Source organism: Drosophila miranda, assembly GCF_003369915.1.
Source record: "Drosophila miranda strain MSH22 chromosome Y unlocalized genomic scaffold, D.miranda_PacBio2.1 Contig_Y2_pilon, whole genome shotgun sequence".
Lineage (NCBI taxonomy): Eukaryota > Metazoa > Arthropoda > Insecta > Diptera > Drosophilidae > Drosophila > Drosophila miranda.
This window is the reverse complement of record NW_022881614.1, coordinates 13,608,075-13,631,676: the sequence shown is the minus strand read 5'-3', so window position 1 is coordinate 13,631,676 and position 23,602 is coordinate 13,608,075. Positions and strand designations below refer to the sequence as shown.

Here is a 23,602-nt window from a genome sequence, read left to right as displayed (position 1 = left end):
TATCTCATTCACATTCACATAAACATGCATGTATTTGTGGGTTTTTTGTTGTTGTTTCGTTCAATTGTTTTGTTCTTTTTTTCTTATTCATCGTTGCCTGATTTTTGTTCTTTTTATTGACAAAGAACACCGATTTCCACGAACTGTACGTACGTATACACATATGTATATTTCATGTGCATGTGTATGTATAATCTTTATGTGTGGGCAAACACAGCTGATCGGACAGCTTTCGATCTCAGCTGAGAGATCTCTCTCCCGCCTCTTTCTTACTCTCTCTGTTCATTTCGTTCTCTGCCGGATGTTTTTGATTTTAAAACTGAGAACAGCTTTGCGTGAGAATATTGGTTTACTTTGACAGACGCTGCGGCGACACGACACGGAGCCATACATGCTCCATGGATAAGTATGTATTTATGTACGGTATTAAAATTCCACAAGTAGAAAATCTTCATCCATTATTCTATGAGGCTTTCGGCGGAAATCCCTAGAACTTCCTTTTATGACAAACACATATTTGAATAGATTTCGGTTATTTTCGTTCATGTTTTATTTCCATATAGAAAATTAAGCGTAGGTGATTCTAATAAATATTGTGTTATATATAACATTTCTAAGGCGCTGTAAGACACTATGTAAATACAGTAAATGTAGCTATGCAAAAATATATGTATATATATTATATTGGTAAATATGTATCATTGTTAATTCAGGGTAGTTATGAATCAGTGTACAAGTATTATAACTAAAAACGTACTCGAAACGTATAGTCAAAGCTATAGTTTAAAATGTTAAAAGTCAACGCCACTGGTTATTTAATTAGTTCGTAAATGAAGGTCCCTGCTACACAGGTAGATTAGTGAGTTTAAGGCGAGACAGATCCGAAAGTTAACTTAGGTCTATGTATGTAGGTGCTGGCTTCATCTAGAATTCCTCTCCCTTTGCGCTCACAGTGGCACTTGTCGGCCACAATGGGGAATCGGACCACGCGTATTTCGTTGCCATAGTCGCAGACCACAGAGTCGCAGGCAAGCATCATGGTCTTGGGGCACAGCTGCAGGTTGTCAAAGTCCAGCTTGACCTCGCGAGCCGGCTGGCCGGTGCGTACGTCCCAGACGATCAGAGATCCTGCCAGAATAAACACATTATTACTTATTTGCTAGACATTTCCATTAGAAATCTGACGAAGGCACCTACCCATTTTGCTGGTCACAGGCAGCGACGGCGTGAGCATCAGCAGACTCGAATAGGCATTGGAGATGTTGATAGTAGTCAGCAGGTTTCCCTGGAATCGCTCCCACACACAGATCCACTCGTCTGTGCCCAGCGAGATCACGTAGCTGGGCGCACAGGCCAGACAACTGACCGCACCGTCATGGGCTTGGATGTTATACATGCAGGCGCCCGTAAAAAGATCCCAAACACAGAGGAGGCCGTCCTGCGATCCTGAACCGCCAGTGCCCGGCTGCCAGCGGTCAACAAACAGGCAGGTCCACAGTGTCCATGCAATGTGTACTCCGCATCCAATTTGTTGAGACAATACACCTGTGGAGCGGACAGCGCAGATGAGCATTTTCATGGTGTGACAGTATGTGGAAATGAGACCTACCTTCAAGGTGTGATCCTGGCTACCGGTGAAGACCATGTCGTTGACCACCTGCATGCAAGTAATGGGTTGCTGATGGGCAAGTCGCACTCCCTCCAGCGTGATCTTCATCTCCTCCTTGGTGTTTTTCTGCACTGCGTCCTGGCAGCGTTGCTGCGGCTGCATCATCAGACCCAGGCTGCCAGTCGAACCAGTCCGCACGTGTGCTGAACGAAGCGAAAGCAAGAGTAGTTAAATACAGCTTCAGTTATGGCCTGCACTTGCGGCATACTTACTGCGTCTGTACGCGGATGTGAACCCCCAGTCGATCTGCTTGCCCTTGTAGTATGTCTCCAGACGGTAGAAATCGAGGCGTCCATTAAGGCGCGCTACAATCACACGATCCCCGTTCAAATGGATGTGTGTGATGCCCTGGTTGCGCTTGGCATCCTCTTGGTAGGCGCACTTGAGCACGCCTGCCGGGGACTCCCACAGCTCCACACGGCCATTGGCACAGCCGACGGCAATGAGATTATCAAAGTAGTCCAGACACCACACCGGCGAGATGGGCAGCTTCCGCACTAGTGTTTGTCCGTCCTGTCGGGGCTGAGAGATTTGCATCTCCGATCGCCCGATACTTGCCAGCTGCTCGCCGCTGCGCGCGTCCCACACGCGGATCTGTCCTTTGAGGCAGCAGCTTATGATGTAGGCTCCGTCGGAGACCAGGCACTCGATGCGGTGCTTGTGGCCGGCGATCTGGGTGGGAACGCCCTCGAGTATTTGTTCGGTTTTCTTGTGGGGAGCCTCGGACTCGTTCCAGCTGTAACGCCACTCGGCGTAGTTTCTGGTGCAGATGCATCGATAGAATACGACCATCGTGTAGCAGAGCACGAAGATGCTGATGCAGCACAGCAGGATGGCGAAGAATATCTCCATGGGGCTTTTGGGTACGAGCGGCATTCACCCGGGCATCACCATCGGGGACTCTCGGCGAACATCGTCATCGTTGAAGTCCAGCGGATCGAGTGCAGCAGCCAGAGCCTTCCACTCGAAATTCTGCTGCAGCTGCTCCTGGGGATTGCGCAGCAGAGTGGCCTGCTCCGGCGCTATGGCATGGCTCAGCCTGATGGTAGCAGCAGCGTCACGTAGTGGCCGCTCAGCGAGATGTTGTACTGCTTCATGATCGTGGACCAGTGGAAATTCGACAGAAAATAGTTCTGGTCAAAGTTGGGATACCGCAGACGCAGCAGATCCTCGGCCGTTTCGTTGATCTCGTTCTCAGGACGCGCCTCCATTGGTGTGCTAAGCCCGTTGCTGCTGGGGGGGCTGGTTGCGGTTCGATGCCCGTCCGCTTTCAGTCCTTCGAAGAAGCTGCTGACTGCTCCGCGACCCGCCTGCAGGCGTCGCTGCAGCTCCAGAGTGCCAGTCTTGGTCCCCTTACTCTGCATGGTGAACAGCTGCTCGAGACAACCCGAGTTGTACACGATGGAGCAGATCCACACGATCATCCAGACCATGAAGGCGCGCTGGAAGAAGCGCGTGCGCGCCCAGAAGTTGACGATCTTGATGCGCTTGGGGATGCGCTGCTCCTGGGTAAAGTGGCCATTGACCAAGCCTACCCGCTCTCCGGCAGCGGCGGCATCGGCAAAGCAAAGCTTCGGATGGGACTGCGAACGCTGAAAGGAGCCGGGCACAAATGGCGGCAGGGTTGGGGTGGCCCCAAAGAAACGGAAATCCTGCCGTCCCGCTCCCTGAGTGCAGCTGAGCATCATTTTGGGCAGGTGCTTGGCCTCCGTGGTGTACTCGGCCCGCTTGATGTTCATGGCCAAGATGGTGGAGAAGAGCAGCATCTGCAGCATGAAGTCCGAGAGCAGTCCGACGATAGCAAAGGTGCAGAACTCCTGGATGACGGGCACAAAGGTGGCCAAGCCAATGGTCAGAATGTTGATCTCTGTCAGCAGCGTCTTGGAGATGTGCCAGCCCTCCTTGCTCAGTGCCTGGGCGACGCGAATCTTCACGTCGAACTTCTCGTTCATAGACACCACACTCTTCGTGATGACCAGGCTGTTCTCCAGGCCCACCAGAATGACCAAGTAGGGGAATATGTCCTTCGACTGCAGCGAAATGGTCAGGCCAAAGAAGAAGCACAGGCCCAAGGACATGGCCAGGCTGCCGGCGGTGGTGATGACACTGCACAGGGCCAGCAGGAATCGCGACCGAAACACGTCGATCTTCCGCACGGAGAAGTAGACGTAGGCGAACACCAGCACGAAGGCCACTGTGTAGGGCACCAGCTCCCACATCCTGTACTCTCCCGGATAGAAAATGTACGTTATGGTCGACGGCTCTTCCCCGGCGGCGGCCACGGGCAGTGCCGGATAGTAGCGCAGCAGCTTCTCCTTCAGCGTCTCCAGATAGTCCACATCGTTGTGCTTCAGCACCAGCGTCAGGGCATACTGAATTATCCTGACGCGTGCCCGCAGCGGGTAGCGCTTGAATCCCGTGTCCTGCAAGGTCAGGCCAAAGAGCATTTTCGCTATGGATACCTTCGACTTTTGCAGATTCTGAAACAACAACAACAGCAGATGAGATTATCAGTTATCGATCAAAGCCTGCACCATGCAGCGCACAATACTCGTAGGGGGAAATGCAAGCTAAATATAAATTTCCCCATGATTAACGGACGAATAATAATCTTGCGCTGTGAGCATTTCTGAGTCAAGTTAATCGATATGATTTGCCAGTTAATTGGTAAGCCTCTTATCAGCCTTTTCCAGGCCGGAATAAATATATGTGTTGAGGAACGTATAACAAGTCCATCGCTAAGCGAAGAACCATCGGCAAAGGAGAACAAGATGAGAATGGAAGAGACGAAAATTTGTATACACACATATTCTTACCGCCGCTGCGACGGCATTTTCTCAGTACCAAATAGACATCGAACTGGACAAGAACAAAATAAATACAGTCCACTAAAATCAAATCCGTCGAGCATATTATTCGCGAACATTCTTTGGTCCTTCGAGACGGATTCTTGAACAGTTTTGTGTGCTTTGGTGTTCATTGAAAATTGTTTACAATGGAACAATTAAAGGTATTGGTAAAAGCCCGTGGCAGACTCAAGGCTCAAGGCAGACTCATCACACGCGCATTGGCTTGGGCTGAACGGGAGGAACCAACTACAACGGCGCAGGTCACCTCACGAATGGAACTGCTCCAATCGGCTTGGAAAGAGTTCTCAAAACTTGGAGATTCCATAGCCCTTCTCGAACACGTGGATGGGTATGGGGATCCAGAGGAAGACAATGCACTCTACGAGGAAATGTATCTATTGGCACATGCAATGATTTTGGAGAAAAAGGGGTTAGTACAACCAACTACAACTGCAACGATCAAAGGGGATGGCAGCAGAGAGCTTCATCTAAACAACGACGCAGTACTCAGCCTGCTACAACAGCAACAACAGCTATTTGAACAGTTAGCTGCAAGCCAGAACACGACGAACATGTATATGCGTGCTGCTGGAGAGAGCGAGAGCGTCGAGTTTAGAGGCGCGGTAAATTCGAATTCTGCAGTTGGTGCGGTCACACCAATACAGAGCGAATTGCCAAAAATTCAAATCAAACGGTTCGCTGGCAGCTACACAGAGTGGCCAGCATTTCAGGATATCTATGAAAGTACAATTCATAGCAAGCAGCATTTGACGAACACACAGAAGTTTCATCATTTGAAAACACTACTCATCGATGAGGCTGCCAACTTGGTACGACATTTGGCGACCACGGACACTGCTTACAACACTGCATGGGAGCGTCTCAAGGAAAGGTACAATCGGCTGAGGCATATCGTAAACTCGTTTTTGGAACAATTTATGAGGTTGCCCACAACTACTAAAATTGATGCGGCGATTTTGCGTAAAGTGTCCGACGGTGCAAACGAAATTGTACGTGGTCTGGACGATGTAAATCAAACGGGACGCGACTGTTGGATTATATATCTAGCACTGGAAAAACTTGATGCCGACACGAGGCGCAGGTGGATTGAACGCAGTTTGAATAAAGACTCACCCACTCTCGACGACTTCTTCAAGTTCTTGGATGCTCGTTGCGAGGAATTGGAACTAATCAAAGGGGAGCCTGCGTCTGAAGGGAAAACAGTAACTCACGGGGACAAATCAAAAAGAATCACACACTCGATGGTGGCAGTTGAAGGCAGCAACTGCACCAAATGCCATTCGACACAACACATTCTGTATGGCTGTCCACAATTTTTGGAAATGACAGGTTTGCAAAGGCGCTCTTTTGTAAAAGATAAAAATCTATGCTATAACTGTTTGAAGCCTGGTCATTTGAGCAACAAGTGTAAATCAAAATACACATGTAAACAATGCAAAGGTCATCACCATTCACTACTCCATTTACCAGATACTACATCGGGTATTATCGGGACCTTTGCGCAAACAAAAGGGGATAATCAGAGCAATTCAAACGCGCATTATAACACTTCGGTGACTTCAAGTCACATTGCCCAAGCAGAGTGCACACCTTCGATTGTATGTGCGCAATGCACTGCACAATCTACTCAAGCAAAAGGATTGAACAGAAGCACATTACCCACGGCCATGGTTTATGTTAAAAACGCAAATGGGGACTACATAACATGTCGCCTCTTATTGGATACTGGTTCAGAACTCTCGTATATATCGGAACGTTGCATTCACGCTCTTGGATTGGCACGTTCACAATCACGCATCCTTGTTTCGGGAATATCTTCAGTAAAAGCCGACCCCACAAGGGGATTCAGCACACTTCACTTCAAGTCCCGAATTTCTGAGGATTATTTGACTGTAAACGCCCATGTACTTGGCAGAATCACTTCATCAATGGGAAGGCAAAACATTGATGCATCGGCACTCGATGTGTTTAGTGATCTTCAATTGGCTGACACACACTTCTGCACAAACGCACCAAATGACATACTATTGGGTAGCGAACACGTATGGTCTACATTTACAGGAAGGAAGATGTATGACAGCAAGGGCAATCTTATCGCCATTTCATCAATTTTTGGATGGGTTATTACGGCACTCATGACACCCCAAGCAAGCAACGCAATTTCACTAACAACAACATTGGATATAGATGCTTCGCTCCAGAAGTTTTGGGAGCTGGAGAACGTCGATTGCACGACCAAACTTGAACCCGAAGATGAACAGGTCGAGAAACACTTTCTCACCACACACACTCGCGATGCAAATGGGAAGTATATCGTGGAGCTTCCATTCCACCCCACACACCCGGTTCGGGTGTTGCAACAACTGGCTTCGGATCATCATCATGAATTTCCGAATGCTGCAAAAATCCTACTGGAAGATTTCTACGTTGACGATGTTCTTACTGGATCAAACAGTGAGGATGAGCTACTGCGGAACCGGAACGAACTTATACAACTAATGTCCTGCGCCAAGCTAGAGCTCGGGAAATGGGTATCCAATACCAAAGGCATAGCAGAGGAGGATACCGACGCCTACACACAACCAACTCAATGGTCACCAGTAAAGGTTCTGGGACTCTACTGGCATCCTGGAAAGAACACGCTAACATACAATGTGGGTCTATCTGCAAATCCTAACTGCACAAAAAGACAAGTCTTGTCCGATGTTTCACGGATATTCGACCCACTTGGACTCTTGGCACCCGTCGTGGTTCAGTTCAAGATTCTTTTTCAGCGACTATGGTTACTCAATCTGGATTGGGATGATCCACTTCCAACAAAACTGGCGGACAATTGGCTGAAGTGGCGCGCTGACCTCGACACATTGCAGCAGTTTCAACTACCACGTTTGGTTGTCAACTACGCAGACAACATCGAGTTGCACGGATTCTCCGATGCTTCTATCAAGGCATACGCGGCTGTAGTTTACAGCAGAGTAATACCCGACGACGGCTCTGTGTCCGTATCTTTAGTGGCTGCAAAGACAAGGGTGGCTCCACTCAAGCAGCAGTCCTTGCCACGCCTGGAGCTTTGCGGAGCACTTCTTCTGAGCCAACTCATACGATCAATTAAGGCTGGATTACGACACAAAGATACAACTGTATTTGCATGGTGCGACTCTACAATTGTATTATCGTGGTTATCATATGCACCAGCCCAGCTGAAGACGTTTGTTGGGAATCGAACCTCGGAAATTCTGGATTCCATTCCATGCCATGCTTGGCGTCAATTGGACTCCAAAACAAACCCAGCTGACTGTGCGTCCAGAGGCCTCATGGCTGCCGATCTCATCGACTTTCGGCTGTGGTGGACTGGTCCTTCATGGCTACGTGACAACGATCAATTCTTGGTAAAGTTGAACAACTCAAAGTTTTACGTTACTCTTTCAGAAACTGGCATACAAAACGAAGTCAAAACCAATTGTTTGTCTACATTGGCCGAATTACAATTGGATAATCCGCTGGAAGAACTAATAGCCCGAGTCTCCTCCTGGCGGAAGCTGGTGCACACTATTGGCTATGTCCTTCGCTTCATCCAACGCACAAAACATCCATCTCGGGACAGGAGCTCCCAATCTCTAACATTTCATGAGATACGGACTGCACGGATTCTGTGTTTGCGTTACGCGCAAACCTGCTTTCAATATGACTACCAATTGCTACTTGCCAAGAAGCCATTACGGAGCCGATCGCAGCTTGTGAAACTGTCACCAATCATTGACAAAGACAATCTACTCAGGGTCGGCGGACGATTGCATCACTCTCAATTGCCAGAAGAGGCGAAACATCCAGTTTTGCTGCCAAAGACTCATCGCAGCACGAAACTGATCTTGGAACACGAGCACCGGGTCAACCTCCACCCTGGTGTTTCTGCACTCTTCGTAATTGTTCGGCAAAGGTTCTGGATATTTGGCGCACGTAACCTCGTACGCAAAATCACGCACGAATGTTTGGCATGCTTTCGACAAAGACAGCATACATCACAGCAACGAATGGCTGATCTACCCAGCATTCGTATCACACAAGCACTGCCATTTGTCAACACCGGTTGCGACAATGCTGGGCCAATCCTTCTCAAGGATGGCAAGGTTCGCAAACCACGTATAAGCAAGGGCTATATATGTAAGATTAATAATAATGTATCGTTTATTAATAGTGTTTTTCGAAAAAGAGTACAAAGTGTATGATTTAAGATGTGCAATTAATGAGTCTGTTCTTCCGACTTTTTGTTCAACTTTCTGCTTCTACTTCCAACAACCGACTCCCGTATCGATAACCCCTTATCGGTTAGGTCTTTTAAACATCGGTTAAGTCTGGTTATATCGGTTAGGTCTTATCGATGGTATCTTAAGTTCAAATGTTAATTTAGATGGGATAGTGCTAACTGCTTGATACACTGTCCTTTACATTCGGCCCTCCTGCTCATCTTCATCTGTCCCAGATGATAATCTATCATCGTTCTCTGAGACAAAACGCCATAGCTTCATATTGTCCCTGCTCGTTGCTGTGATATTTGGCCCCTCGACTTGAGCAATCTTTCTGACGTCGTAGCGACCGTTCCGCTTGACCTTGGTGACTTCATATGGGCCTAGATACTCGCTGGCCAACTTGCGTCCTGCGACGAACTGCGTCCTCTTGACCGCGACCATGTCTCATAGTCTGTAGCCGTGCTCAGGTCGTCGTTTTTATCATAATAGCACTTGTACACCTCTTGCGCCTTCTCAATGTTTTGTTTCGCTTGGTCACGCAGTTCTTGGCGCTCGTTGTTAAACTGCGTAACCAACTCCTCGTTGAGCACCTCCAATAGTCGACTTTCAGCTTGTCTGTGCATCTTTGTCCCAAACATGACCTCGAATGGCGACGACTTCAACGTAGAATGCACATGCGAATTAATCGCCATCTGGACCTGTGGCAAATGCTTGTACCACTTCGTTGACTCCTGAGCTGAGAGCTTTGCGATGATACCCAAAATTGAACGGTTCACCCGCTCAATCTGACCGTTGCCTTTCGCCACACCTGTCGTTGTACACACATGTTCGACTTTGTTCTCGTTGAGAAACTCGCTGAATGCGTTGGATGTAAACGCTGCTCCTCTGTCGCTGACTATGCGCTTGGGAAAACCAAACACAAATGACCAATCTCTCAGCCTCTTCACAACTTCTTCGTGACCTGTTGACTTAGTTGGGAACAGCCACACAAACTTGGAGAATGCATCTACCACATCAAAAATGTACTTGTATTGCTTGGCTGTCGCATCCATTGGTTCCAAATGATCAACGTGCAGCGTGTATAGTGGTGTGTCACCCTTGTCAATGCAATGAAGATAGCCTTCTTGTTTGCCCAACTTTTTGCTGAAAATTATACAACTGATACAATTAGTAATCAACTTATTTACTTTCCGTTCAAGGTGCGGAATCCAGTATTGCTGCTGAACTGAGTGCATTGTCTTCGCTGTGGAGAAATGACCAACTTAATGCGATCCTTGAATGATTTCCCTTTCCATCAGCCTTGGAACCACCAAAACGTCATTGCCATTTACAGATTTGAAGAGAAGACCTCCTTTAAGCTTGTAGTCTTGATATGGGTGCTGCTTCAGGATCTCAACTGTGACTTTGATGAAATCGTCATCCTGCTGTGCTTTCTTTATCCGAGCTGTTAGCTCCGTCGTCACGAACATGCATGTCTGCGGAAAACGACTGAGACAGTCCACGTGTCTCATTCTGTCCCCTGGGCGGTGTACTGCTTTGAATGTAAAGTCCTCCATATACAGAATCCACTGGGAAACTTCTCTGGGTATATCTACTTTCGTTGTTGTCTGCTTAAACGCCGCACAGTCAGTGGCAAGATCAAATTTGATCCCCAACAGTGACGAAACTTCTTGAGTGCGAGGTATGCAGCTTTGACCTCCAAATAGTAACTGTGACATTTGGACTCGGCTTGTGTAGTCTTTTTACTCCAATAGTAAATCGGGTGGAAATTGCCATCAAACTGCTGCAACAAAACTGCTCCGAAACCTTCTTTGGATGCATCCGTGTGGAGTTCCGTTGGCGCTTCTCGTGAGTATAAATGTAATACAGGTGCGATTACATGCAGATTCTTTAAGGTTTGTAGCGACTGTTGCTCTGCTTCGCCAATGTTCAAAACTGCTTCCTTCCTGAGTAGATTCGTGAGCGGCCGGGCAACTTGTGCATAGCCAGGGATGAACTTTCTGAAAAAGCCTGTGAGTCCCAGAAATGCTTCAACTGCTTTAATGTCTTTGGGCGTAGCAAACCGACTGACAGCTGCTGTCTTCTCTTTGCCGGGCCAGATTCTCCCGTTCTCAATGATATGGCCCAGAAAGCTAATGCGTGGCTGCATGAAGCTACATTTCTTCCACTTGATCTTTAGGCCAAAATGCCCAGCTGTCTCCAGGACCAACTTTGTCTTCCTCATGCATACCTCGGGCGACGCGGCGTAAGCAATTATGTCGTCCATATAAAGCTGCATAATGTCAGAGTTGATTAATTCTTGAAAAATATAGCTTACGACCCGAATGAACGCAGCTGGCGAGTTCTTGAATCCGAAAGGCGCTTTATTAAACTCGAATAATCCCTCCTTTGTGACGAAGGCCGTATAAGACTTGCTTTGCTCTTCCATAGGCACATGGAAAAATCCGTTTTCAAGATCCATTATGGTAAACCACTTAGCCGACTGCAGCTTTTCCAAGACTTCCTCCATGATCGGGACTGGGAAGCAGTCCAGCAATACCATGCTGTTTAACTTCCTGTAGTCTACGCAAACTCTAAGTGTACCATCTTTTTTCTTCACGATGACAACTCTGCTCGCTACATTTGAAGACGACTTGCGCACGATTCCTTGCTCGATCCATTCTTCGACTTGCTTCTTTACGGCACTGGCTTCGTCTGTTGATAAACGACTCGGTGAGTGATTAAACGGCTTGATTACTCCGTCGGGAACTATCTTCAGTTGGATTGGAGACTGCTTTGCAACTTCTGTGGGCATTTGGTAACTGTTTCTTATCATCTGTTCAACGTCTTTTCGATATTGCGGCGGAGCTACAAAGGATGACTCTTCAATTACATTATATATAAGAGCATGCTCATCTGTTGGCACAGGATCTGCGTCATGCTTCAAAAACGTGTATCCTTGCATATCAGCGACGAAACGGAAGTTTTTAATGAAATCATGCCCCAAAAGTGCGTCGAAATCAATCTGGCTACTGGGGACTACTAAAAACTTCTGTGTGGTCAGCAACTTATCCACGGTAACTTCTGCATTAAAGTATCCAACAGGCTTTGTTGATATCTGACCCAGACCGCGCAACATAGTTGTGCACTTCAAAAGTTTAACGTTTTTAACGTTACTCTCTTTGATTATGGTTACATCTGACCCTGTATCCACAAGACAGTCAACAACAATGCCGTTTATTTGAATTTTTTTCATGCGACTGCGATCCAAAATGACGCGAACTTTATCAACTTTATCAGCTTCATAAGGACAGTTACGCGAAATGTGACCATTCTGATTGCACTTAAAACACTTCGTTTCGGCTTTGCAGTCTTTGCGTTTGTGTTCTCCTGATCCACAGTTATAGCAATATTCTTTTTTACCGCTTTGCCCACTTTGCTGCCCGTTATTGCCCTTCTTCTCCGATATGTTCAAACGATCATAGATATCGAACTCTTCTTTCAAGGCCCTGAAGGTCTTACAGCGATACATGGCATACTTATACTCGTTTCTTATGTCCAGACCGTTCACAATATGGCTTATAACAGCCGCGTGCTCAACATGTCCGACTGCTGCTATTTTTCTCATCTGCAGCAAGTACTCGTGCATCGACTCACTACTCTTCCTCTTTCTTTCTTGCAGCAGCTTATGAATGTCTGCACTGTTATAGCTACATGTGAATTCATCCAATAATACGTTCTTGAGTTCCTCATAGGTGCACACGCATTCAGCTTCAAGGAAAAGCTTAGCTGCACCGGTCATTTTTCCTCTGGCCTGCACATACTTTTGCTTTTCAGTAAGCTCATATGCGTCGGCATTTTTTTCGAATATCTCAAACCATTTTTCTATGGGAACCGATTTTCCATCACAATCGCTCACAACTTTTGTAAAATTATCTGGAGCGATCTTCATTTCTCGTTGCTCATCGCAAAGCAGTTTCAAACTTAGCAACTTTATCATTTGATCAATCTTGTCATCAGTATTTTTTTCTGCATTTTCTAAATCTTCCATCTCGTTTGCACTCGGGCGCGACGTTCCTGGTACAGCTTCTTCCTTCTCTCTCTCTTTCCAGTGCATCGGCGGCGGTGTTTGCTTCATTTTGCGGCTCTTTTCGACTTGTGTCTGTGTACCCGACGAGTGCTTGACTTTTCTGTTTATAAGTGTGTATCACACACAACGTGTCTGTGCGTGTTTTTTCTGCTTGTGTACGTACTGCGCACGGACAAGGCGACGCTGCGGCGCGACAATGAATTTCACAATTTTCCAACCGAATTAAACGACCGATCTTTTATTAAACTCCGTGTCTACTGTTAGGCTCACAGAATTTGGATTGTTCAACTTAATGTTTATAGCCACCAACAACAACTTTACAACTTTATGTAGCTACAAACAACAACTTTAACAACTTTTCAACAATCCTCTTCTTGCATCAGCTTCTGCTTTCTTCTGTTTTTCTTTTTCACACACTCCGAGCTCTGTATTCGACGCGGACGAGCCCCCAAATGTAAGATTAATAATAATGTATCGTTTATTAATAGTGTTTTTCGAAAAAGAGTACAAAGTGTATGATTTAAGATGTGCAATTAATGAGTCTGTTCTGCCGACTTTTTGTTCAACTTTCTGCTTCTACTTCCAACAACCGACTCCCGTATCGATAACCCCTTATCGGTTAGGTCTTTTAAACATCGGTTAAGTCTGGTTATATCGGTTAGGTCCTATCGATGGTATCTTAAGTTCAAATGTTAATTTAGATGGGATAGTGCTAACTGCTTGATACACTGTCCTTTACATATATGACTATTCGTTTGCCTGGTCACATCGGCAATACATTTGGAACTTGCCACGGATCTCACCACTGAAACGTTCCTGGCTGCACTGCGGCGCTTCATATCTCTACGTGGCAAATGTGCCAAAATCTACAGTGACAACGGCACAAATTTCATCGGCGCGAAACGCTCACTTGATGAAATGCAAACCATACTGGCGTCACAGCAACACACCGACCTGGTTACTCATACCCTGGCGGATGACGGCATACAATGGGTATTCATTCCGCCTGGCTCACCTCATTGGGGTGGAAAATGGGAATCGGCAGTTCGATCTGTTAAACTGCACCTTCGACGAGTCGTCGGAACCTCAATGCTTACATTTGAGCAGATGCGCACCCTACTTGCGCAAGTCAGCGCAGTGGTCAACTCACGTCCTCTATGCTACACACCGGATACTGAGGTCAACTATTTATCGCCGGCTCACTTCTTAATTGGACGACCATTCACCACTATACCGGAGGCTGACTTGGGTCACATTACTGTGGGTCGATTGGGGTACTGGCAGAGTATCCAGTCCATGTACCAAGGCTTCTGGAAACAATGGCATCAGGAGTACCTGACCACTCTTTAACAGCGTCCAAAGTGGACCACGTCTAACCCTAATATCTCGATCGGAGACGTTGTGCTTGTTAAGGAGTCCAACAGCCCACCGGCTTCATGGCACCTCGCAAGAGTTATAGAAGCCTATCCAGGAAAGGACGAACTGGTTCGAGCTGTCAAGCTGAAGACCGCATCTGGAGAATTATCCCGACCAATTACTAAAATCGCGGTATTGCCCCGTTCCGAAACTTTGTTTCAGGGGGGCCGGGATGTTGAGGAACGTATAACAAGTCCATCGCTAAGCGAAGAACCATCGGCAAAGGAGAACAAGATGAGAATGGAAGAGACGAAAATTTGTATACACACATATTCTTACCGCCGCTGCGACGGCATTTTCTCAGTACCAAATAGACATCGAACTGGACAAGAACAAAATAAATACAGTCCACTAAAATCAAATCCGTCGAGCATATTATTCGCGAACAATATGGATCCCCTCATTATATCAATATCAGAAACTCCCTCTTGCGAGCATAGTACAAACATACTATATGTATAGTATATGGTTAGCGAGAACTATTCGTATTTTGTTACTGTATTTTATACTGTTTTATCCCCATTCGAATTTGTTGCCCAATTTCCTTGAACTTCTTCATTATTATGGCCATGGCATCACATCACTTTATTTGAGGTGAGCTGCTAAAGTTATTTATACAGAAAAGTTTCCATTGCGAAGTACGAAGAGAGCGGGCACAAGGGCAGACGGGAATACTACGAAAAAGCGGGAGGAGAGTTGGCTAATTGGTCAACCAGTTCCAGGCTTTGATGGGGATACAAGCGGCCGGCATATGCTGTACCATGTATCCATGTGTACACACACGCCAAAGAGTTATCGTCAAAGCAAATCGCGTCAAGGGTGAATCATCCACTCAATCGGAGAGATACACAATCTGATACCTGCATATGTATGTATACTGTACGAGTATGTATCTGGAACTGTAGGCATGCATGTATGTGGCGTACTTCGCGTAAGTACTCTCGAGCGGAGATCTATTACTAGGGTTAGATACCTCGTTAGGCTAAAGTAAATGCATGCATATACATATGTACATGTGGAATACCAAAGGTCTCCAGTCCAGACTTGGAAAAAGCTATGCATAATGCAGTCGTCTCGAGACTCGACAGTCGACACTCGCGAAACTATAATGTTTGCAGTGCCGATGCTAAATGCCGATGGACTGCAGGGCCTCTCTGGCCTATTGCCTATGCCTACAATTCTCTGTATCCCGATTCCAACAGGTGGCGTCTACATATTCATGCTCCACGTTCCGTGTGACTCAGCTTCAGTAAAATTTGTCTGATAACACACGCGCAGCGCCCGAGAGTTAGGCCAACACATTTTCCTCTCAGACACGAGTGTTTAAACGATTTGGGGCTTATTACGTGCATGCAGTTCGAGTGGACAGACAAAACGCATTAGGCTGCTCGACGACAACCGACTGTCGCATCCATCCTCTACGGTTGCGGTTGCGGTTGCGGCTACGGGTGCGGATGCTTGACCACTTACATGATATTGAAATATCGTGTTCAGAATATTCGTGTCTCTGGTGAAGTTCTGAGCGTTCTGCTTCCAGAGGTTGACCGGGGAGAGCAGCAAGCAGCCGTACTCGGGGTAGATCTGATCCAGCTGCCCTTGGACCCCGCGTTTCACGTTCTCCACGTGAAGGCAGTTGTGCTCGAGAGTGCGCTGGCTGTGGAGGATTACGATTACGATTACGTTGACGAAATTTGATTCAATTAGTCCGACGGTGTCTGACAGTGGCAGGGCGTATTGGGGTACTCACGTCTCGCTGCTCTGATGATTGCGCACAATCTCGAGCAATTTAAAAACTTCGTAGAGCGGCGCACGAAACGCATCCATTAGCTGCATCCTATCGCTCCAGGGCAGCACTCTAGCTCGCAGTGTGATCTGCTGGACGTAGAAGAGGGCTGGACTGCTCCGGGCCCAGGGCAGCAGCGGTGGCAGGCTGCGGTCTGCGGCACTCCCATTGAGGTGGTGCGCCGGGGCAGCAGGCGGCGGATCGGGGTCGAGTGGGGCAACGGAAGGCGTCGACGCTCCACTATGATTATACGCCGACAGAGACTCGGCCTCGTAGGGCAGCACTATCTTTGTGGGTATGGTTCCCGGCAACGGTATGTTGATCAGCGGATAGCTATCAGAACAGGGCGAGGAGAGTGAGGGAGATTAGTTGGTTGGCTCGAGTGCTCGACTGGTTCGCTATTTTAAGACCTGGCGTGTGTTTGCTCTCCGCGGTTCGTCATCTAACGCGTGTCCCAAGCATTCCCAGTGCTCGCCCAATCGTCGGCGCTAAACGTCTAAAACTTATACATACTCGTGTATTTTGTATTATTTATTTATTAAATTAACAAATTATCTGTTAATAATGGTGCTTAGTTATTAAAGGCGGAAAAAGATAAGTTAAAAGTTAGCTAAATTTAAAATGATTATAAATATTGCATGCAATTAGTTTAAGAGACAGTTCAGGGGATAGGGTTTGACAGAGGGAGTTATAATTATGGCATAAAACCCTAAAAGGTTCATGATCAGCATAATTAGACCTACATATGGGTAGACGGATAGGCCTAAAAGTACGGTTAGGTCTAGATGGAACGGCCAAGTCAATCTGACCCAAGAGAGTTTGGTAGTCAACAGTCCCAAGAAGGAGCTTGTGCACGAACATTACACCATTGCATATTCTGCGATGGTGCAACGATGGCAGGTCAATAAGATTTAGCCTAGACCGGTAGGGTGGCAAGATTCTACCCGAGTCCCAGTTAAAGTTCCGAAGGGCAAAAATTAAAAATTGCTTTTGCACGGATTCAATAACAGCCTGCTGCTCTTTATACTGCGGGCTCCACACACAAGAACAATACTCCAATATAGGACGTACTAACGAGATGTACAGTTGTTTCGTAACGTACGGGTCGTCAAACTCCTTGGACCAACGCTTGAGGAACGCTAAAACACCCTTAGCTTTATTTACAGTTGCAGCTATATGGGTGTTGCAACACATCTTATGATCAAAAAGGACTCCGAGGTCATTTGAACTCGAAATTCGCTCAAGGACATGATTTCCTATCAATCAATCAGAGTAGGAAAGACAGATTTTGACATCATCAGCATACATTAGTGTAGTAGAGTATGTTATAACTTGAGGAAGGGTATTCACAAATAAAATAAACAGAAGCGGGCCCAGATAACTTCCCTGTGGCACACCTGAAGTAAGTCTAACAGTATTTGACAACACGTTAGAAAACAAAACACGTTGAGTACGGTTAGAGAGATAGGACAAAATCCAATCTAGAAGATTCGTTGGGAACCCTAATAAAGAGAGCTTTTGAATAAGCATGGTTCACAGAATCGAATGCCTTGCTGAAGTCCGTAAAAACTACATCCGTCTGCAAACCAATTTGAAAACCACGGTGGATTAGGTTAGAAAACTCAAGAAGGTTAGTCGATGTTAAACGATGTCTGAAAAAACCGTGTTGCGACGGAGATATCAAGCTGCAACAAAGATGTTGCAGTTAACGGGTGACCAGGAACTCAAGAAGCTTCGGGATGGCGGAAAGCTTTGCGATACCACGATAGTTTTCAATGTTTGATCTTGAACCTTTTTTGTGAAGCGGAGTGATGTAGGACTCATTCCAAATTACTGGGAGACAAGACTGTTCCAAGGAGAGGTTGAAGAGAAAGGTCAAGGGTTTACAAAGGGACTGGGCACAGTGTTTTAAGATGCAACTTGGTACCTTATCTGGACCCGCAGAAAACGATATGTCCATAGATGACAAACCTTCCAGAACAACGCTTTCCTCGAAAAAGGGCAGAAAAATGCTGTTAGCTTGAGGTAGCTGGTACGGATACGGAGTGGATGCGTTGTAAATATGAGACGAGTACGTTGTTTGGAAAAAGTTAGCGAATAAATTTGCAATACCAACAGCAGAAGCTTCTGTTTTGTTCTGGTAATGAAGGGACGGAGGAAAAACGTTTGACTTGCGCTTAGAGTTAACGAACGAATAGAATTTTTTAGGATCACTACGAAAGTTACTACTACATTGTGAAAGGTAATGATTATAACACTGACTATTGACGGCAAGGAACAGAGAGCGAGCGGAGGAGTATAGAGCTAAGGCCAACGTGGAGCCCGACTTCTGGTACTTTTTATAGAGCCGGGATTTATTATTTTTTAAGTATGACAAATACTTGGAGAACCAGGGAGGCTTGGACGATACAGGTACAGTGATATCTGGAACAAACCTATTAAGGGCGGAGTAAATAGAACTATAAAACTAGTTAACAGTTGCATCTATATTCGGTAATGAATAAAGAAACGACCAATCAACACGCGAGAGATGTAGATCTAAATCGATAAAGTTTGTTTTGCGAAAACACTTTATGTGACAAGGAGCCATGGAACTGTCAGCACCACCAGATTGTGTACACTCCGGGGATATCAACAAGGTTGGATGGTAAGGATCTTCAGGGAGAGATATTGGGCTTGCTCTAGATACTAGAGAACCATCGTTAACAAAAACGAGGTCAAGAAGTCTGTCCCTAATGTTTTTAACGGCATTAATTTGGACAAGGGAAATATCCGTTAGCCCATTGAAAAAAGTCATTATGGCAATTGGGAAACAACAGGTTAGCGTCATTACAAGGCAGCCAAGAAAGAAATGGGAGGTTAAAGTCCCCCATGACAATAATTCGATCATTGCACCCTAATGCAGAAACAACATTATTAATTGCTGAGAGGTGGTGTAAGTAAAGCTCAGCATCAGACCTGGGAGGAATGTAAGAGCAGGTTAAATAGAAAAATGCGGAGCCAACACGAACTTTGACTGCAACAAATTCAATTCCATGAATGTTATTGAATGGGAATAACTCAGATGAGAAAACAGATTTAACTGCAATCAGAACCCCACCTGCAAAAGATGGGCGGTCCATTCAATAAATAGTGTAACTATCAATGAAAATTTCATGATCATTGACAGAGGAGTTAAGCCAGGTTTCGGTAAACGCGGTGGCATCGAAATCAAAGGACGCGCTATTAGTATGAATTTGACGCAATTTTCCCAGCAAACTGCGGGCGTTCTGATAGTGCATGGAAAAATAGTACATCAGTTTTTCGGAGCATGTTCGGTAGTTCTTGGATTCGAGCTCGAATCTTTGAGAAGGAACTCATGCACAATTGTATGCTCAGGCCATATTGACGGTTCTAGAGAACAGGATAGTAAAGAATCAGGGAGAAGTTTTTTAAAGGATGCTATGTTGCGCTTATGTTTAAATGTAAATTTAGTCACAACTATATCAACAGGCGAAGTGTTAAGTTTAGCGGCAAGATGTTGTTTAACATCCTCCGTTGTAGCTTCAGGAATAAGACGAGAAACAAATATTGCTTTCCGAGGGACCACTGCTCTATGTTGAAGTCCCGAGCGAGAACGAGATGGTGGAGCCACTCCTAAAATAGATCTCGGTACAAGGGCAGAGGAATTGGCAGCAATGGCTGTAGCAGGAATTGGAGTAGGAATTGGAGCAGGAATTGGAGCAGGAATTGGCAAGACGTCGTCAGCAACCAGCACACCCGCACTAGGAGCACTCACCGCGTCAGAAGTGACGGCCACAGAAACTGCAGGGATGGGATTGATGCTGTTGGGAAGTTGGGTGCTCGAAGGAAGCACATTGCTCGGTGTAAAGAACTCCGGAGCCACCGTTGGCGGATTTACAGACAACGGCGTGGCATGACTACACGGAAATGCTTCCGATTGATGAAGGTGGGAGGCAGGCGTACCAATCGGATTAGGTTGCAAGAGATTGGTATCATTATGCGGAATTTTCCGTCTAGGCGATTCGCTCAAGAGTTTGAGCCCAAGAAACTGTGATTCAAGGGCAAGAAATTTCTCGTTGAGAGCCACAAATTGTTTCCGGACATCCAGAAACCCAGTTCGAGTCTGTCTCATAAATGTGCGCATTTCGGCCTCAGTCTCCCGACAAGCCAGACATGACCAAGACAGGCCCATGCGTTTCGAGATCAGATCATTCAGCCGGCCAAAATTTCCACCACCAGCACATTTTATGTGGGCAAAATTGTCGCACAGCCAGCAGCTAAGAAAAGAATCACCAATGATAACACCACCGAATTCACATTTCTTTGCACTGCAAACAATTGCCATTATGGACAGTAGTAGAATCACTGTGCACGAATAAAAAAAAAAAAAAAAAAAAAAAAAAAAAGAACGGAGTGAGATCGCAGGTAAAGTAGGAGAGCAGACAGCAGAGCGAGCCAGACAATCAGCTGCAGCGGCAATAATTCAAAGCAGATGATCCAACGAAGTGCAGAAAACGAGCAGTAAACTCACCAAAGCAGAGACACAAAAGAAAAGTCCACAGAGAGGGAGAGTATAGGCAATCCAGAGAGAGTGAGAGCAACAATGCGAGCAGCCCGCTTATGCTCACGAGAGAGTGTGGGCGATGCAAACGCTGATGCGCGAGAACAGTGCACACCGAAGAAGCGATAACGAAAAGCAGACTGGGCAAAAAACAATAACAAATTGCCTGCACGAGTCCGATGTGTTACGTTGCAATATTGAATTTATATTAAACACTTGTTTACAAACAAAACACTGGTGGTTAACACAAAGTAGAATCAAATTAAAGAGATGCGATAATATATCAAAACAAAGTCACAACAATGTTGTATGATATTTAGGCAAAGGGCGGAGAATGCGGGAGCAAGAAAAACAAAACCGGCTTAAGCAAGAGCTGGAAGCGAATGAATATCATTCGCCATTCGCATTTTAATGTATTCAAGGTTAGCAGGCCATCGGCCGTCGGCCATCGTTGGGGCTGCCTGGCAGCAATGACACCATTTGCCTGCGCCCAAGACAACACTAATGCGACCGCGTCGCTGGCCACTGATAAGCGTCTTGATAAGTACATACTATTATTACTAGACGCGGCAGCTGCCACCAAAAACAAGCCCTGATTCTGATAAGCGCAGGTATCGGATCGGATTGCGCTAATCCCGCTTAAAGACACTCCACCCCAGTTGAAGGACAACTCCATCCCATCCGATTTGATTGGGACTGTCTATGAGTAACCGTGCCAAAGGCTGACATCCGTCTCCTTCTCTTTCTAAGCGGATCGATTATCCGCCTTCATAAATTAATAGCATTTGAGCTAAGGAAAGCAATGAAATGTGATCCTTCTGCGGCTTTCGTTTCTCCCCAACCAACCCTGGGACAAACCCAAAACCATGTGGTGGACATACCTATTTGAAAATGTAAACAAACAAACGGGGGCAAGCCCTCGCCAACTATTAGGTTTTATATAATATAGGGATTCCAAGCAATCTTCAAATCTTGCGAATAGAATACTTGCGGTGTACCTCAAGTCTAGACATTGTTTATTTCATTTATTTGGTGGGTAAAATGTATGAGAAGATAACTGCAAAATCCTACGCCTAGTCAACCAAATTAATTGTTTACTTTATCAATAGGCTAGTTTGGCACGCTGCCAATCCGTTTTCAATATTTCATGGCTATATTATAATCTTTTACCATGCATACATGTACAAGTCCCCACACATCCATATACGCTTTGGTATGGGCGCATTTCGAACACTCTGTGTGTGGGGTTCAACAAATTCCGCCTATAATCAATAATATTATCAAACTGCGAGTGCAGGCTATAATCGGAGATTGTTGCTTTTGTTCAGTGACCTGGTGGCTCATGCCTCATGCCTGGCCTAGAGTGTCGTTGTAATGATAGACCAATAAGACTATTATTTCAAAACTATTGATTATTTTCCAAAGTTGAAAAAAAAACTAGTTTGTTCATCGTTTGTGTGTCGTAGTTTAGTTCCGCCCTGCTGGTTCTTAGCTTGCCTTTTTCCTGCACCGTTAAATAATCAAAATTGTACAAATTTCAGTATAATCCGACTAACCACGAAAGTAATATCGCCATAAAGGCTATACTGGAGGCGCATGTGGGGTAGCTGGACAAGAACAGGCCGTGCTTGTAGTAGAAATGCGAGACGGCGGCCGGCAGCCCTGCTGACGCTGACGACGAGGAAGATGAGTAGGAGGAGGATGCGGCTGCTGATGCTGCGGAATTTGGGGGTTTGCTGGCTAGTGTGCCGCCATTCGGCGTCGATGTGGTTGTTGTGCGCGGCAACGTCGACGCTGCAGCCGCTGCCGCTTTGGCAGAGCCATCTGTTGCGGCAGCCATGTTGTTGTTTCTCTCACACTACACTAACACTCACACTCACACCCGCCAACAGACACGAGAATGAACTTGGGCCGAAACACACACACACGCACTCTTACAATTAGAGAGACGACGGTGACCGACTCGACTCTGGCCAAGAACTTTGTTTCAAACTTTAGTTGTATTTTACGCTTTCCTCAGATTTGTACAATTTAGTTGCGGCAAATTACGCAATTTCGCATATGCAACGCATCATCTGCGTAGGCGAGACGCCGAGGTCGACGCAGCGGTCGCTCCCAACGAGATATTATTTATGTTTATTAATAGCGTTGGTTTGGTTGCTGCGGTTGTTGTTCTATCGTTTTGATATCCACTATTTCGATACATTTTCCTTAGCACTTGCTGAAATCGCAACGGTTTGCATTCTATTTCTATTGATTTTTCTTTTTCTTGCGCTTCATTCGCACCTTTTGGCCCCACGTTTTGTTGTTGTTGCAATTAATTGACGTTTTCGCGCATCTTCAGCGCTCACTCACACACCCATAGACAGTATACACATAGGGGCACAGACACAGTCGTTTTATTCGTATTAAAATCTGCGACGTCAACGTCGCTGTCACCGCGAACTTTCAATTAAATTGATATTCAGCACCGCCGCTGCTTGTTGTTATCAAATTATCATATCTCAAATCAGAAGAAATGATTCAATTCATTTGATTAAGCACTTCTTTATTTTGGTTCTTTATTTCCGTATTTTACTGCGGCGCGAAAATAAAGCAAGTTAAAGAATATATTTCGATATTTCACGTAATTTTATGTCGAACAAATGTCCGCCAGAATGAATCGTTCTTTCTAATATTTTATTTAGCACGTTTTTTTTATTGGGGCTGAATTATCTGCGCGGCGGCGGCCGTTCCATGTAAACATACGGCCAGTGTGACCGCAAAGATATCAAAAAAATATACCGTCTGACCCTCAAAAATATACCGAAATATCCGCTTAATTTTCAAAATATACTGTAAATATACCGATGACAAAACTAGGTTGGCCCACTTAAACGCCCTTTATTTAAACAGGATAACAACTGCATCTGAACCGGGGGGAAATAATACTAATTATAATTCTTCTTATAGTTCCATCTTGCTCTTCTTCTTTACCTACAAAC

At 45.8% G+C, this 23,602-nt stretch overlaps 1 pseudogene; it reads right to left on the bottom strand.

Annotated features, from left to right (window-relative positions):
• Positions 1-526: 526 nt before the first annotated feature.
• Positions 527-23,356, bottom strand: LOC117192814 (annotated as a pseudogene).
• Positions 23,357-23,602: the final 246 nt, after the last annotated feature.